Consider the following 18,252-nt stretch of genomic DNA (forward strand, 5'->3'; position numbering starts at 1 on the left):
CCCGCCCTCCTTGCTCCCCTCCGCCCCTCCTCGCCCTCCATCTCGTCCCTCTGCCTTTATCAGCCCTACCGGGTCTGACCGTCCTCTCTCCTCCTCTTTCTCTCGCTCTCCATCACTCCCCCACCCTCTTCGCTCGCCTTTCTTCCTTCCCTCCTCTCCCGCCCTCCCTTCCCCTCTCTCCCCTCCAGAGGGCGGAGCTTCTCCCCTCCCTCTTAGACAATGCTGTGACTGCTCGTCCCCTTCCCCGCCCGCCAAGTCGGGGCTCGGGCTGCCAGGGCTTCTTCCGGGCTGGGGGAGGTGAGAAGGGGGTAAGCGTGCGGGGGTGGGAAGATGAGCTAGCTACTCTCACCCCATCGCCGCTGCCGTCTCCAAGTGGGATGGAGACTTGGCTCCGGCTCCTCGGCTCGCCTGGCGCGGTGACAGCCACTCCCAGGGAGTAGTCACACTGCTCTACCGAGCCCACCTAGAACGACCGGATTCCCCACGCAGGAGATGTGCCGTTTTACTTGGTTTGGTTTTTATCAACATCATCCCAGCTTATTCCCCCAAAGGGTTGGAGTTGGGCAGAGGCTAAACACGCCCTGTCGACTTGGCGGGCTGGCAGACGTGACAGCAATGTGAAGGAGGACAAGTTTCTTTGTCCATCTTTCACCTCCCCCTCTTCTCCATCCCTGGACCTCCGGGCACTTCCAGTGTCCAGGAGGTCCTCAAACACCCCAGCTACGGGTTCTCTACCCTCCTTTCAGATTTCTCCCCCCACCCCACCCCGCATACATACCTCCACCCTGCAGAAAGGTCCCAGCCAAAGGGGAAGGGAGCATAACGATTAATGGTGGCCAGTTCCCCAATTTACAGCCCGATCAGCTCATCCTGCTTGGAAGCCAAACATTCCTTATTGAATTCATTGTTTGGATCTTGGAATGTGTCTCCCTTAGAAACAATGTTATAAATGGTGATCTGCTTCCCAGGCCAGCTACAAAAGTCTGTTGAACCCAAAATGCAGTTGCAGGGCCTTACTGAGAACTGTCAGCTACCCTGAACAAGGAGGCCACTGATCAGCTTTTTCTATTGAAAATAAATAAATAAATATGCTTTTTTTTCTCCTTGAGCTAGAAAACATAAACCTTTCCCATTAATTTTCCCCCTTTGAAGCCACTATTCTGTTAAGCTTCTTTCTTTTGTAGGTAACAGGAGGATTCTCAGGGAATGTATTCTGAGGACATGGGAGTTTCTCAGGTCAGAAACTGTTGGGAGAGCTCAGTAAGAGGAGATCCAGAGCTGGAAGGCTTCCAGTAACCCAGGATAAACCTTCTCCAAGGGGTTCTTTCTTCTTTTCTAGAATGATCTTCCCTGCTCTGCAGACACATGACCAAAAGTAGTCATGACTTCTATAACTAGGGCTTGGTGCAGGGCCGCTCAAGAAAGCAGCCACATGCTGCTAGAATCCCTTAGTCTCTCAGGAAAGTAGCTCACAGGCTTACCTTGAATCAGGTGACCATCCTATGACCCATCCCCTGAGCCACGTGTAGGCTCCCTTGTCCCATGTCCCATCAAGAACACTGACTCTAGAATTTGTTTAAAACCAAACCCATTTCTCTCTATAATTATATTCTCCATCATGATAAATACATTGATTGATTGATTGATTCAAGACACTATTCATCAGTTTCCCTTAGAAGCCACAAGAGAAAAAGGAAAAGTCTCTCTTCCTTCAAGAAAAGATAGGGACAATACATCTGGGATAAAGATATTTTGAAAATATTGCATTAATATTGCATTAAAGTCCACCCTTGAGGGCTGGGGATGTGGCTTAGTAGAAAAACACTTACCTAGCATGTGCGATGCTCTGGCTTCCATTCCCAGTACTAGAAAAAAAAAAAAAACAACCATGTTTTCTTATAGGTTTCCACCCTCAAGAACTGGACAGAAAGGCTCATGGTATAGAGAAGCAGCAGGTAAGCCTTCCAGAAGGAGTTCTTCAATAAAAATAAAGACAAGTGCTGGGGGTGTAGCTCCGTGATAGAGCATTTACCTAACATGCATGAAGTGCTGGGTTTGATCTCCAAAAACGCAAAAAAAAAAAAAAAAAAAAAAAAAAAAANCAGACTTTTGTAGCTGGCCTGGGAAGCAGATCACCATTTATAACATTTTTTCTAAGGGAGACACATTCCAAGATCCAAACAATGAAAGACACACTAGAGCCACAGATGTGATTTTAAACGTTATTATTATTATTTTTTTTTGTAGTAGAGATCGAACTCAGGGGCACTTAACCACTGAACCACATCCCCAGCTCTATTTTGTATTTTATTTAGAGAGACGGTCTCACTGAGTTGTTTGGGCATCGCTAAATTGCTGAGGCTGACTTTGAACTCTCAATCCTGCTCCTGGGCTGCTGGGATGCCACTGCATCCAGCTTGATTTTAAACTTTCTAGTAATCACATTTAAAATGGTAAAAAAAAAAAAAAAAAAAAAAAAACAGGTGAAATTAATTTTAATAATATTTTTTATTTAACCCAGTTTATCCAAAGTATTGTTGTTTCAACATGTAATCTATGTACAGGAATTATTCATGAGATATTTTACATTCTATTTTCATACTTGAGCAGAAATCAAGTATATATTTATACTTCTCCACACCTCAATTCAGATTTAAATTTTCATTAAAAAATATTCAAATTGTAGTTATAGTTGTAGATTCATATAACCAAGTTGTCCCAAACATACTTAAATGGTTCCCAGCAATTGAATTGAGTATCAGTGTATAAATTTTAATTTTAGATATGAATAAATAAGCTTAGAAGTCAGTTCTCAGGGGCACTGGCCATATTCCAAGTACTCAATAGCCACATGTGACAAGTGGCTTCCACAGGGACAGCACAGGCCCAGAGAGCAAGAATTCACTGACATATCTACAAAAGAAGATCCAGTCAGTCATAGAGAAATAAGGAAGTCTAAGCAAATCTGTTCCTGGGACCCCACCATACCTGGATATGCCAGGCACACAGCAGGGTGGGCTGGCTAGAGATTTGTTTGCTTCGGAGGGTTAAAAATAATAATAATAATAATAATAATATTAATATGGGGCTGGGGATGTGGCTCAAGCAGTAGCGCACTCACCTGGCATGTGTGGGGCACTGGGTTTACTCCTCAGCCAGCACCACATAAAAATAAAATAAAGATGTTGTGTCCACCAAAAACTGAAAAATAAATATTAAAAATTCTCTCTCTCTTTAAAATCATCATCATCATCATCATCATCATCATCATCATCATCTTTATCCCCTCCTGGAAGGTCACCTCACTCTAGGGGAAGTAGAAAACAAGTTTGGCCCAGTAGAGCCATGAAAGAGAGTTGAAGTGGCCCCAAACTGGACCCATAGAAGGGGACCCCTGGGAAGACCGAATGGGGCTTTGAGTTACAAAGGACTGTTTTGTGCTCCTCGGGGATACTGAGAGGCTCAAGCAATCATGCTTTGGATGGCCCTGTGAGAAACACTTAAGGGACCAACATGCCACCATTCAGCTTCTCTGTTTCAAGGGCATGGTAGGTCAACAAGAATACCCAGAAAGGGGTAGAATGATTGCCCAAATGGTCACAATGACTCCCCTCCCAGCCTTCATACTCTTTGCCATGAGACTTTGCAGTTCCTCCAGTTTCTCCACCTGGAATCTGGGTTGACACTGTGACCTGCCAATAGAATATAGCAGATACTGTATTGTGCCTTTCCAAAGCCTGGGCATCAAGCAAGAAGCCCTATAGTCTTCTACTCTCTCTATTGGAACTTTGTCTCTACCATGTTCACAAAGCTTGGGCTAGCCCACTAGAAGATGGGAGACCACACAGTCCAGGGCCAAGTCAGCTGAGTTGTTCCAGCCAAAACCCTAGGTGTGAGGGAGTCCAACCAAAATCAGTAATTCCCTCTCCAGCTGCCTGGATTTGATTGTATCCCCTCAAAGTTCATTCTTTGGAAGCTTAATTCCTCCATGTGGCCGTACTGTGTGGAGGTGGTCAGGTCATGGGAGCTGAGCCCTCATGAATGGATTCAGGCCTTTCTCTGATGACTTAGTTCTTTCTCTCAAACGACCTAATTAGTTACCTTGAGAGTGGCTCGTTATAAAACAAGTTTATCCCTTGTGTTCTGTCTCTTTGTCTCTTTTGAATGCACCTGCTTGCCCTACCATTTTTTACCATAAGTTGAAGCAGCACATGGTCCTCACCAGATGTGGCCAATCAATCTCAGACTTCGCAGCATCCAGAATCATTAGGCAAAAGAAACCTCTTTTCTCTCTCTCTCTCTCTCTCTCTCTCTCTCTCTCTCTCTCTCTCTCTCCAAATTACTAATATCAGGTATTCTGTTATAGCAAACAGAAAATGGAGTAAGACACTAACCCAGAACTGACCACAGACGGCTGAGAGAGCCCATCTTGGTTCAGTCCAAATACCCAATAAAAGCACAAGTAAATAGGTTGCCATTATAAGCTACTAGAATTTGGGGCGGCTTGTTTTATAGCAATTGCTAACTGCTAAAGAACTTAACAGGTCCTGTGGCTGATGTGACTGGGGTATCTAGTGGACACAAGCCTGGAGGCCTGGATTTGTTCGTGAGCTTATGAGGTACCTCTGGGAACTCCCCTGTCCTGCCTGCCTGTGCCCCTAAACCATCCAAAGCAGCAGAGAGGTGTTTTCAAATGGCTTAAGTGTGAATGAGATGGTGACATTTAGATTTATAGCTGTTAATATGACTCTACTTTATTTTCTCAAGCTGGAGAGACCCAGGGAAATGTGAGTAACAAAGATGTTTGTCAGTAACCTCTACAAGTTTTTCTTTCATGGGAAAGAACTATCTTAATTAAAAGAGTCCACTTTATCTACCATGAAGAAATTTCCATGGTATCTAAAATATTTATATGGGACAGTGTCTGGATCCATCCTTGGAGATGGCAAGGGTATACTTAGAGCTTTTGTAAAGCCCCAGACAGAAAACTTCCCAGATTTTCCCTCCTGCAGTGAAAACACAAACAAAGGGTGATAAGAAGGAAAAAGGAAAGCAAAGAATCCAAAGCACATGATCTAGACTTACTCCTTGCCACCAAATATGTCTCTTTTCACAAAAAGTATTTGCTAGTGAGCCTCAAGGCCAAACTCTCTCTCTCTCTCTCTCTCTCTCTCTCTCTCTCTCTCTCTCTCAGAAGCCATCCTGCTAAACAAATTGCTTATGAATAGTCTGGTAACTGAACTGTTTCAAATTAGATGGAATACTTCATAGAGTTTTCCTAGGAATCTATTCAAGTTTCCTTTACCCCAGGGTTACATTCCACCAAAGATCCTTTTCCATTTTTGGAAGGAAATATCAGTTTCTTGGTGTGAATCCATACATACCATCATAATAAATATTGAGGGTCCAAACAGTATTAGGTAGCATCTTGTCCAGAAATATATTTGGTGGGTTCAAAGATTGGAACTTAAGAGAAATCAAGTCACCATAGCATTTGGTTGCAAGAAACAGAAGCCATTTGAACGAGCTTAAGTAAAGAAGATTCATTTTAAAGAACTAAGGTTCTCTGGCAGGGCCCACAGGAAGGAAGTGAGCCAGGTCCAAGATGGGTCATGACTGCAACCTGGAGTGTCTTCTCTCCCCTTCTTTTTCCTTGTCCCTCCCTGATTCTTGTATTACCTTCTCTTTCCTGCTCCAAGTTATGCCCAGATGGCGGCCTTCCTCGACATGCACTACAACGTCTACATTGTTGAAGCAGCTGTCATCAACTCACTTGACCTCTGGTGCCATCAGCAGTAGCCAGGAAGGAAGTGGGGACCAGGATGTGGTATGGGTCCATGTTCTCAGAAGGTGAGGGGCAGGCAGCTCATATGGCCTGTTCATCTCTCCCTTGTTGGTGCTTATACCCAGGTTTGTGGCCAGGCTTGAGGGCTCCTCTCCACCTGCCTCTGGCCTGAGCATCCCTAAGTGATCCTAGATGGGGGGGGGAGGTTCTCTGATTCACACCTTTTGGGGGGACATGGGGATACCAGGGATTGAATTCAGGGGCACTCAACCACTGAGCCCTTTTTTGTATTTTATTTAGAGACAGGGTCTCACTGAGTCGCCTAGGGCCTCACTAAGTTGCTGAGGCTGGCTTTGAACTCGTGATCCTCCTATCTCAGCCTCCCAAGCCTCTGGGACTACAGGCGTGCTGATTCATGCCTTTTCTTTCTCCACATATTCTCCCAAGTATTTTCCTTCTCCTGAGATGTTCTTACCTCCTCTCCCTGCTGACAAAGCTAAGGGTGGTCTTTCCTCGGCCGTGGTAACTTTTTCAGTGCCCTCTGCTCTTCACCCTCTCAATTTAAACATATAATCTAAGTTAAAAAAAATTATCAAACATATTACCCAATTCATCCCCTGAGTTCCTTGGTTCAACTAGAACTGTTCCCAAAGCCCTCATTTTGGAGCTGCTCCTCACGCCGACTCATCCTCCAAAACTTGGCCCAAGTGCCACCTCTCTTGGGGACAAGGCCCATTTGGGACCTGGCCCCCTCCCTGACCAGCCTTTCCTCACCCCCACCCCCCCAACCACCACTTCCTCAGCCTTCTCACCATCTCCAAATGCAGCACAGTGAGCACTTCCTCCAATCTACCAGCCAAGAACCAGGATGGCGATTTATTTACCAGTTCATCTCCTCCCCTGCCGCCCTGAGAACAGTGAGCACAGAAGAAATTAATTTAGCCGTTGTGTTAGGTACTCACAGTGTGGCAGAGGAGAGTATAACATAGGTTATACAGGATATGTATAACTGCCATTCAAATCTCATCACAGTACAAGCATTAACTCATTAATCCTCATCCACCTAAGAGGTGACATGATTATTATTCTCACTTTAGACACAAGAAACTGAAGCACAGAGTAGTTAGGTAACTTGCCCAGGATCGCAGCCAGAAGGGGCCAGACAGAGCTGGGATGTGAATCCCTGAATCCATCTCTAGTCCCTCTCCCAAACCTCTGTGCTTTCTGCCCCTGCCCTATGCAGCCAGGTCCAGTGGAGGTATGATACCCAGATTGCTAGCCTCAACCAACACCTGAAACCATTCGGGGAACCTGGGGCTGGAGGTTGGCATAAGTCCTAGGGTGAGGGAGAGAGAGTCAGGGTTATTGCTTCCTTGCAATTTCCCCAGGGTTGGGCATAGGAAACAGCAGAAACCTTACCACAGAGCCCCTAGGGTGACCGTTCAATGTCCACCAAGCTGTGAGGCCAGCACAAGTTGGCCTTAGTGTACGACCCTCACTCCCATTTCTTCCCCTCTACTCACCCCCCTTTTTTTCTTTGATTATGATGTGGAAGACTCCGTCATTCACCAATTCATTCAGCAAACATGTAACGGGCATCTGCCATGACAGAACTGTCTCCCCACTCAGAAGGCAAAGCCCTGTTAATCATTATAGTGTGATGAGAGAAGTAAATATGTATTACCCTAGTGAAATAATATATCGACGTGTTCACAGATCTCGCCCTGCATACACACACACACACACACACACACACATCTGAGTTGTTGAGCTTTCCCCTGAGCCAGAGAGAGACTTCTTGCCAACACTCGAGAAAGGCTTTGTCTTCACTGGATAAAAATTGTGACCAATGATTTTCTCCTGAATTCAATAACATAATGAAAGCAAAAAAATAAATAAAAAGTTAAGTACACAAGAAAAGATAAATACACAAGAAAAATAATACAATGGAAACAAAAGACAACTATAAACTGCTGCCAGGGCTCAGGAAAAAAAAGTAAGACAGAAAAATAAACCATCACTGAAGTGAAAAGACCCAATAAAGGAGAAAACACTGAAGAAAATTTAGAGAGGACCATGGGAGGTCCTTCGGAAAAAATGAACACAGCAACATGGAGAATAACAAGAATTCTAAAAGGCGGAAGATGAAATAATAAGTGTGGGAAACCTAACATGTATAATTGGCATTCACATGTATAAATTAAGGAAAATTTTCTCAACCAAACAATTTGATTTTATAGATTAAAAGAGCATACTATATTTTTGAGAAATGGATATAGTCTGTTTTTCCTTTTTAGTTTTTTACCAGAATGTTCCGTGAGGTATGCTGTATTCGTCAGCTTGCTGTCACTGTAACAAAATATCTGAGATAATCAACTCATAAGGAGAAAAAGTTTATTTTAGCTCATGGTTTCACAGGTTTCAGACCGTGGTCACTTGGTCCTGTTTCTTTTGGGTCTTGTCAAGAGTCATAGTGGGGAGGGTACAATGGAGCAAGCTGCTTACCTCACCACAGCCAAGAAATGAAAGAGAGAGAAAAGGAAGGGATTGGGGTCCCACTGTCCCCTTTAAGATCATGCCACTAATGACCCAAATTTCTCTCACCAGATTCCAATTCTTAAGATTTCTATCACCTTTCAATAGTGCCACGCTGGGGACTAAGTCTTTAACACAGAGACCTCTGGGGAACATTCTAGATCCAAAGTAGAGCATCCGAGGACAGAGATTTTTATCCTTTTACATTAATGCCATGTTCTTCATGCTTAAATCATGCCTGGTACCTGGGAGGCCCCAATAAGCATTTGACAAAATAATAACTAAAGGAACAAGCCAACTGACACCAATATATCCTATCAATGTTACTATATTTCAAACATAAATATTCCTTCGTTACTCAGAAGAAAGGTCAAATTACCCATTAAAAAAAGAAAGAAAGAAAGAAAAAGCCTAACTAGAAATTTCAGCACAGTAATGCCCAAAGCTAGAGTATAAAAAGTTAGTCTTGTCCTTTTTATGCTACCATAGTGTTCTCAAGAAAGAAAATAGGATCCGGGAACTTTATATCAACTCAAACCCTAAGCCAACCATAAATCATGCAATTAAAAAAAAACACCTCAGTTATATTGAAGAAAATATTTAAAAAAAAAAACAAGTTTGGTAAACAAAGAAAGAAACAGGTAAAAGCACCCATAGGGAGCACTGAATACATTTAGTTTGAGATTTAATTTAAAACAACTATTGCAATTCTGGTTACAAAACGAAACATAAATGTTATAAACCATTATGGTGTAGAAGCCAAAAAAGAAATGAAAGTAACAATTTATTAAGTGTCCTGATCTCCTCATGTTTTAATGGAAGGGAATGAGAAGATTTGTTTAAAGTAGGTGGCCCAACTAGTAGAGAAATAAACGAATTCAAGGTTACACAAGCATCCAGTAGTTAGAGGGAGGCACCAACATCTTTGGTGGTCTTGGGGCTCAAGCAGCGCTGATGTCATTTCATGTGTTGGACCAAAGATGAAGAGCAAACTGCAAAGTGCTCCACTGTCTTGGACAAAGAAGATTGGTCTCCTACAAACAGAGTGTCCCTGTGGAGAAATAAAATCCTGGAACTAATAATAGCAATAAGCAACCAAAACAGAGGGGAGAATAGAAGGGGGAGGAAATGGAAGCAAAACGATTTGGTCCTTGATTGTAGTGGACCTTCAATTCCTTATGCCCAAAGGAATAGAGGATTAAATAAAGAGTATAAAAAGATGAGGACTCTTTGGTACTATTTGGCTTGTTTCAATATACGTATATAATATACAATATACCTATATTAATCAATCAAAAAAATAATTAAAATGAAAAGAAGAATAGCCAGGCACAGTGGTGCATGCCTGTAATCCCAGCAGCTCCGGAGGCTGAGGCAGGAGGATCACAAGTTCAAAGCCAGCCTCAGAAACAGCAAGGTGCTAAGCAACTCAGTGAGATCCTGTCTCTAAAGAAAATACAAAATAGGGCTGGGGATGTGGCTCAGTGGGTGAGGGCCCCTGAGTTCAATCCCTGTTTAGCTCCACCCCCCACCCCCCAAAAAAAGAAGAGTCTATGGGTAGAGAGGGGAGAGAAAAGGTGGGAAGAAGCAAGCTGGGAGGGAAGCCAGTCAGCTGGGTGCTGATGGAATCCTGAAGAGGTGTCTAGCATGCTACATTCTCTATAGGTTAATCCAGAAGGGTGGGAACAAGCAATGAGACCCTCTAATTTCAGGCTGGGGTGGGATCTGAAAGTAGAAAAGTGTACCCACTTCCCATCAGTCTCCTGAAGCAACATGGTATCCATGGCATGTGGCCACTTAGGGCGTCCTCAGCAGTGATGGACCAGACCCAGAGAGCTTCTGGAGGATGCAGGGAGCTGTGGGAAAGAAGCCAACATTTCCCCCACCCCAGAGAAGGCCATGGAAGCCAGAAGGGAGGAAGCTGGGGGTTCCAAGTACATCTCACAGTTGGGGTAAGAGGACCCACAAAAATATCATGTTTAAGCCATGCTAGAGATGACATGAGGCTCAGACACCTTGGGGGAGCCAGGGTGGAAGATGCTGTACCCAGAACAAGCATGCCACCTGCCCAGGGCTAGATTTCCCCACTCACCCCCCCCCCCAAATTGCCAAGATGTTACATAAGCCCACCGCCCCCCACCAAAATGGAGATGAGACTCAGAGGGTGGGGCAAGCAGAATTCACTGATTTTTCACCTGAAATGAATGAGTTTAACCAGAAATCGACCCTCCATGTTTTTTGTTACTAACTGAACGGAAATTCAAAATAAAGGCTAAGATGTTTTGTTTGTTTGTTTGTTTTTAACTAAAAAGTTTCTTCTCAGCAAAAGAAACAATCTGTGAGGTAAATAGAGAGCCTACATCTTGGGAGCAAATCTTTACCCCTCACACATCAGATGGAGCACTAATCTGCAGGGTATTTTAAAGAGCTCAAAAAGCTAAACACCAAAAAAACAAATAACCCAATCAATAAATGGGCCAAGGAACTGAACAGACACTTCTCAGAAGAGGATATACAATCAAACAACAAATATACAAAAAAAGTTCATCATCGCTAGCGATTAGAGAAATGCAAATCAAAATTACACTAAGATTTCATCTCACTCCAGTCAGAATGGCAGCTATTAAGAATACAAACAACAATAAGTGTTGGCGAGGATGTGGGGAAAAAGGTACACTCATACACTGCTGGTGTGACTGCAAATTGGTGCGGCCAATATGGAAAGCAGTATGGAGATTTCCTGGAAAATTGGGAATGGAACCACCATTTGACCCAGCTATCCCTCTCCTCGGTCTACATCCAAAGGACTTAAAAACAGCATACTATAGGGACACAGCCACATCAATGTTTATAGCAGCACAATTCACAATAGCTAAACTGTGGAACCAACCTAGATTCCCTTCAATAGATGAATGAATTAAAAAAAAAAATGCGGCATTTATACATAATGGAATATTACTCAGCAATAAAAGAGAATAAAATCATGGCATTTGCAGGTAAATGGATGGAGTTAGAGAAGATAATGTTAAGTGAAGTTAGCCAATCCCAAAAAACCAAATGCCAAATGTTTTCTCTGATATAAGGAGGCTGAATCATAGTGGGGTAGGGAGGGGGAGCATGGGAAGAATAGAAGAACTCTTGATAGGGCTGAGGGGTGGGAGGGGAAGGGAGGGGGATGGGGTTAGAAATGATGGTGGAATGTGATGGACACTATTATCCAAAACACATGCATGAAGACACGAATTGGTGTCAACATACTTTGTATATAACCAGAGATATGAAAAATTATGCTCTATATGTGTAATAAGAATTATAATGCATTCTGCAGTCATATATAAATACAAAAATTTATTAAAAAAGAAATATACCTGAGTATAATGTGAATTAAAAATCTTTTCATTAAAAAAAAAGAATTCCATATGGTCAAATATCAATGTATTTGACCTGAAATTTCAAGTGAGAATACGAGATAAATGTTTTAGATCTTTCCTACTCAGAGTGTGGTCCAGGGACCAGTATCATCATCATCATCACCATCACCTAGAAGTTGGTGATAAATTCAGAACCAGGCCTCAGGCTGTGTTAAATTGTAATAAGATGACCAGGTGTTGCATATAAGTAGGCGGAGACCTCGACTGCAATACATGGCAGGTGTTACCTGGCAGCACCTAGGAAGATATATATATATATATATATATATATATATATATATATATATATATATATATTGTGTAAGGGGTGACCTTGAGAAGGAGGTGACATCTGGTTTGAGTCTTAAGGGTTAGTAGGAGTTCCTGAGATGGGGCAGGACAATGCAGGCAGAGGTAGTAGCAAGTTCACAGCCATGAAAAGCCTGGCTCAGTCAGAGAGCGGTGTGTGGTCCATTGTGACTGGAACAAAAGGTGGGAAATGAGAGGTGTTTTATGTTCCCCTTATGTAGCCAAGAAACAAAACTCCAGATGAGTGGAGTTCCCAGTTTCCTGTGGTGCTTCAGGGACACAGTGCACCTTGCCCTATGTGTGAGCATGGTTCAAACTGCAGAGCTGGCTGGGGAGCAAAGCCACCTCCTGTCACAGGGAGATGCAGACCCTTCTGAGAGGAGCCAGCTGGGGAAGTTTCTTGGAGGACACATATGCTTCCTGGGCCAAGAACCTCAGCAAGGAGCCAAGGAAGGCGGGGGCGGGGGTTGGTGCATCCAGAGAGACAGTCCGTGAGCGCCTCTTCCAGTCTGTCCTGAGATGCTGACCCTCTGCCCAGAGCTGGCCACACCTCTGCAGTTGCAAAGCCAACTTCCTAAGTTGTACTGTGATGAGACCTTGACAGCCTCTCCTCCCTGTCCCTGGCCCACCAACTCTCCGCTCTGCACAGAGATGAACGCACGTTTAGCGTGTTCGCACACACCCTACCTAATCACTTTGCTATGGGGACTTCCCCATGCCTTCCTGTTGTGCCCTGATTGAGAACAGGCCCCAGCCACCCAGCCCTTCCAACAAGCTTAACCTCTTCTTCTCCAACCCCAGCCACCAGGGAGGAGTGGGAAGGAGGGTCTTAAGCATTTAAGTGACCCAATGAGAATGTAATTGCCAATGCTCAGTCAAAGGGCTCTTGCTCTGTGGGAAGAAGTTAGTGTCCGGGTAAAGCAGGGAGGGTGTGAAGAGATGGGCACTGGAGCTGGAGGAGGAGAGAGGGGCCGGGTCTGGTCTTGTGGGCTGTGGTAAGGAGTTTGGGGTTTCATTCATATTGCAATGGGCTGCCCTTGCACTTGCTATAGAGCTGAGACCTCACGCCCTTGTGGGAGAAGCTGGTGAGGTAATATCTATAAGAAGACCATTGGGAGCTCAGAAGAAAGTCACAGGGGAAGTGATGAAGAAATCTACGGAAGGCTGTTGCTTGTATGTGCAGTGGTAAGCCTGAGTCAGCAAGGGAGGCCTGGGAAGAAAAGGTGGACACAAAGTGAGGGAAAGCAAGGATGGACGGAACTCAGGCAGGGACACCAAAACCTGTGAGGACACACTGGAACACGTGTCTTTCCCACAGCTGGGAGTGACTTGCAGGAGATACTAATGCACTAAGACTCACAGCTGCACGTGGAGGCAATCCAGGGTGAGAAAGAGGAGCAGTTGGCCTAACTGGCTTCGCACTAAAGAAGCCAGGCAGTAGCAGCTTGGGGATAGGGACAGATGCAGCTGTGGTTGGTGGCACCTGGATCCTGCACTTATCTTCCAAATGCTGCTGCTGCTGCTGCTGCTGCTACTTTGTGTCTTTTTTTCAGAATGTGCACAAGTTTCTCTTGTGAACAACTTTGACTTGGACCTGCAGAGGGAAGAGAATTCCAGGAAATGTGATTCCAGCTTAAGCTGATTGATACAGAAGAAGCGACCCCAGAGTCCAAGCAGAGACCTGGGGGGAGCCTAAGTTGAGAGCTTTAATTCTGGTTTTGTTTAATATTACAAAGGCACTCAGATCAATGACTTTGTACTAGTTTCTGAATGCTGTTTTGAGAAACTGCATTTATAGGAGTGTGATGGCATACAATGACTTTGCTCTTAATTTTTTTTTTTTTTTTGCATCCTATCTTTTACTCGATAAGTGCGTTTACCTTCTGCTTTTCATGTTGAGGTCTATGCACTTAAACCTTCTAATAACTGTATTAAAAGTTTATAATAACTGTATTAAAAGTTGACTTTAACTGGGGCCAGAGATAGAGCTCAGTGGTAGAGTGCTTTCCTAGCGTGCATGAGGCTCTGGAATTGATCCTCAGCACAACAAACACAAGGTGCTTTAATTTATCTTTAAAAAAAAATGCAATAGATTGCCATAGATGTATTTGAGGTAGGAAAGGATTATGATTACAACATGTAAACTGGTTGAGGAGTTATTATGGAAGTTGAGGAACAAAATTGTGGTTTACTTGGAATCTAGAGTTATATCAGTCAGGGGTTGTCATGATGCTACTTTTTAAAAAACAGCTCAGTGTTTAAAATGATGTACATTGGTGGGGAGCAGTTGGGATAGTTCTGCTTCCTGCTGCAGTTCTGCTCTACCCGTCTCTCATAATCTCCAAATCGGTGGCTATCTGGGGACTGTTCTTCCCATGGTGATGTCTGAGGTGCAAAAGAGCAAGCCCTACCCAAGCACATTTCCTGTCTTTGTGACATCCCATTGGCTGAAGTAAGTCACATGTCCAAGCTCAAAGTCAAGGTTTATAGAAGTATACCCTACCTGCAGAGGGAGGAATTGCAAAGTCACGTGGCAAAGAGTGTGGATTCAGGGTGGGTCAAGAATTGAGAAAAGGGATGCAATCTATTATAAGAGGTAGCAGTGTGTGTTAGTTAGCCTTCTGTCACTATAACAAATTCCCGAGATACATCAACTTAAAGGAGAAAAGGTTTGTTTACTTTGGCTCACAGTTTCAGAGATTTTAGTCCATGGTCAGCTAGTCGATCTTTTGGGGGCCTGTGGTTATGCAGAGCATCATGGTGGAAACACATGGTTGGACAAAGCTGCTCATCTCATGGAAGGAAGTGAAAGAGAAGAGGAGGGGCTGGGATCCTAATATCACCTTCAAGGACACTCCCCCAATGACCTAACTTCCTTCCATTAGGCCCCACCTTCTAAAGGTTCCATCACCTCCTGATAGCACCATTGACTGGGGACCAAGACATTCAGTGATGTCTTGGGACGTAGGAGACATTCTAGATCCAAAATATAGCACAGTGGATGTGCAGAGAGGAGGACAGACTCAGGAGGCCGTTGCAAGGCAGAACTCCCAGGCTTTAGTGATAGACCAGACATGTAAGATGGCAGACAGAGAGGAATTGCAAGTGACAGCCAGGTTTTTAGTGAGGGTGTGTGGCTGGAAGAGAAGGATCTCTGGTGAAGGGGGGAGGTGATATCTTCAGTTGGAGAGGCATCCATGGTTATTTCAGGTAAGCAGCTGGCTTTAGGGCTGGAAACTCAGACATGAGGTCTGGGTAAAGTTTAGAATTTCTAGTCACCAGCTTGTCAGTGCCCTCCAGAGGGCTTTGTGAGTAGCAGTAACCCATGATATCACAGGAGATCTGTCCTCCTTTCCCCAACCCACACCTTGACATGGACCCCTAAAGACAAAAGACCCACGTGACTAAGTTCAAGGGGCACCACACTGCCACATGAAAGAACAGTTCTCACTCAAATTTGGAGAGCTCAGAGGAGGACATAACTCTACAGAGAAAGTTTGTGTTGTTTTGAGAAAATTATCTGTAAAAGCTTCAGAGTAATGTGCAACCTCCCAGGGCCTCTATCCCTAAGAGGGAACACCTGTGAAAATTGGTGATAACTGTGGTGGGTGTCATAGTTTGGGGCCTCTCAAATGCAGACAGCGAGGCACAGATTAAAATGCAAGTTGCTAAGATGGACAGTGGGTGTGGAGCGGGAAGGGGCAATAAATGATCCCAACACGCACATATGGAACAGGTTACCACCATGGGCAACTGGGCTCCATCCAACAATCCCACTTCTAGGGATGGATTTTATCTTGTTTAAACTTATAGGCAACAATGTTTTTTTGTGGCTCTATGTGATGATCAAAAAAACTGGGAATAAAATATCCCTGAACTCTGAATAAACTATGGTAAATCCACAGAAAGAAATATTATAAAACCCAGCATGAAAAAAAATTAAGAGTGATGTCAGCTAAATTATTTCCACAAGTTATCACTGAGTGTTCCATTCAAGGTGCAGAAAAGTATGTCTATATTTTCACTTTATGGTTTAGATATGTCCCCCAAAAGCTCATGTATAAGATCATAATCAGTGGATTAATTAATCTACCAATGTAAATTAACTGGGTAGTGTAGATGTGACTAGAGTTAATATGTCACTGGGGGTGTACCTTTGGGATTTATATTTTGTCCCTGGTGAGCAGAGCTCTGCTTCCTGTCATGTCCTGAACTATTTCCTGCTGCCATGGCCTTCCACCATGATGTTCTGCCTCACCTCGGGCCCAGAGCTATGGAGTCAGCTGTCTGTGGACTGAACCTCCGAAACCATGAGCCAAAATGAAGTTTTCCTCCTTTACATTGTTCTTGTCAGGTCATTTGGTCACAGCAACATACACAGTGTGTGTATGTGTGTGTGTGTGTACAAGTAGAATAGCTAGACAGATAGATGTTTACATGGTTATATGAATGATACAAAGAAGGTTGCTAACATGTATTACTACAGCAATCAGAAGTTGGGCAGGAGAGGGAAACGGAAGAGGAAAAGCAAGTAAACAGAGAAGATGAATAAAAGGCTGCACTGAAAAGAAATCCATGGGCATAGGGTCTTGTTCATAAGACTGCATCTCCATGCACAAAATATTAGAGAATGCAGGATAGGTCTCTCTCTTCCCATTTGTAGGAATGCCCAAGCTGCATTCCTAAAGGGAAAAAGCCAAGTTACACGATGCATATGCTACAGTTCTATTTCAGGAAAACAAACAGGCAAGCCTGGCCCTTGTATATGTGCCTTATGATGGTGTCAGGTGTGTTAAACAAGGAGAACACAGTGAAAGGACACACCTGGTGGAAGTAATGGGTTACTCTAAGGGAGGGTGGTTTGGGCGCAGAAGAATAGTAGTTTTCACATCTTTTTTTTTTTTTCCAGAAAGAGAAAGAGAGAATTTTTAATATTTATTTTTCAGTTTTCGGTGGACACAACATCTTTATTTTATTTTTATGTGGTGCTGAGGATCGAACCCAGCGCCTTGTGCATGCCAGGCGAGCACGCTACCACTTGAGCCACATCCCCAGCCCAAGTTTTCACATCTTTATATTGATTCCATTGGTTCATGGCCCCTAGCCGGGCCAGTTTGTGCAGTTAAAGCACACACACCATGACAGTGGCTCTATAAAGCTATTGATGTATGCCTGGAAAGGAACTAAGGAGGAATGGAATCGAATTTATTGAGGATCTATATTTTAACCTCTCTACTCCTTTCTACAACTATTATTTCCATTTTACAGAGAAGAAAACAGAAGACCAAAGTTCAAGTTGCATGCTCCAAAGAGCATGGATGGTCAATTGTGAGGTTGAACGCTATGAACTGCTAGTCTCATTTCAAATTACTTTGTATCTACAAAATTCCTGATGGTCAGGATACAGCTGTATTGATTACAGCAGACACTCAAGTAATAAAGGTTTAAATAATTGTTCTCTCTTGTGCCAAAGTTAGGGCTGAAGTCATCAGAAGAAACCCTAGGATTTCGGAATCCTTTTGTATTTTTCTGCCTTGCCAGGTGCTGTCCTTGTCTGAATGGACCATGTTGGTTGGCCACCATTCTACTTTTCAACAGTGGGGGCAAAGGCAAAGATGGGGATAAACAAGATACTATTCAAGAACACAACTCAAAAAGTTGCCTCTCAGCTTTGACTGTGCCTCATTGGCTAGAGCCCAGTCACATGACCCCGGCCAGAAAGGCTGGGAAGTGTAGTCTTGTGTATTTCTCAAATTCTACAACTGCGAAAGAGTGGGAGAGCAGAGCCTGGGGGACACTGGTAATCTCTGTCCTCTAGGAAGAGGACACTTTGATATCTGAACATGGATGACCACCTACTAAACTCCTTGTCTGATCACTGCACCACACTAAAAATGGTTAGGATTTTACTTGAGGTGAAAATTTTTTATTTTTCTGAAAGTCTTTTCTTGGGCATTCCTGGGAGGATCTCCCTGGAGGGTTTTTTCTTTTTTTTTCTCCTATTTCAAACTCATTCAGAATTTTTCTGAGGCCACAATGAATCACTTGCTTCCCAAGAGGCAAATACATAATAAACAAACTGTATGTGTTCATAAGTATACGAACACACGCACATGACCCACAGACATCTTTAAATCTCCAGACAGTTGCTTCACCGGTCAAACACTAGAATGTTAAGGCTCACGGTGTCTCCAAGGGGTTTGAAGCTTGAGG

At 43.7% G+C, this 18,252-nt stretch overlaps 1 protein-coding gene and 1 pseudogene across 3 annotated transcripts in view; one reads left to right on the forward strand and one right to left on the reverse strand.

Annotated features, from left to right (window-relative positions):
* Rassf2 (Ras association domain family member 2) overlaps nucleotides 1–796 on the reverse strand; it is a 45,557-nt gene extending 44,761 nt beyond the window's left edge. The window contains exon 1 of one of the 3 annotated variants that reach the window (XM_048811277.1): nucleotides 779–796. The gene's annotated coding sequence lies outside the window, so the exon portion shown is untranslated. Of the gene's footprint in view, nucleotides 1–69; nucleotides 123–778 lie in introns of those variants that run through there. The other 2 variants (XM_048811279.1, XM_048811276.1) reach the window with 2 other exon arrangements.
* LOC107144922 overlaps nucleotides 1–5,799 on the forward strand; it is a 23,507-nt pseudogene extending 17,708 nt beyond the window's left edge.
* Nucleotides 5,800–18,252: the final 12,453 nt, after the last annotated feature.

Source organism: Marmota marmota, unplaced genomic scaffold (assembly GCF_001458135.2).
Source record: "Marmota marmota marmota unplaced genomic scaffold, marMar, whole genome shotgun sequence".
Lineage (NCBI taxonomy): Eukaryota > Metazoa > Chordata > Mammalia > Rodentia > Sciuridae > Marmota > Marmota marmota.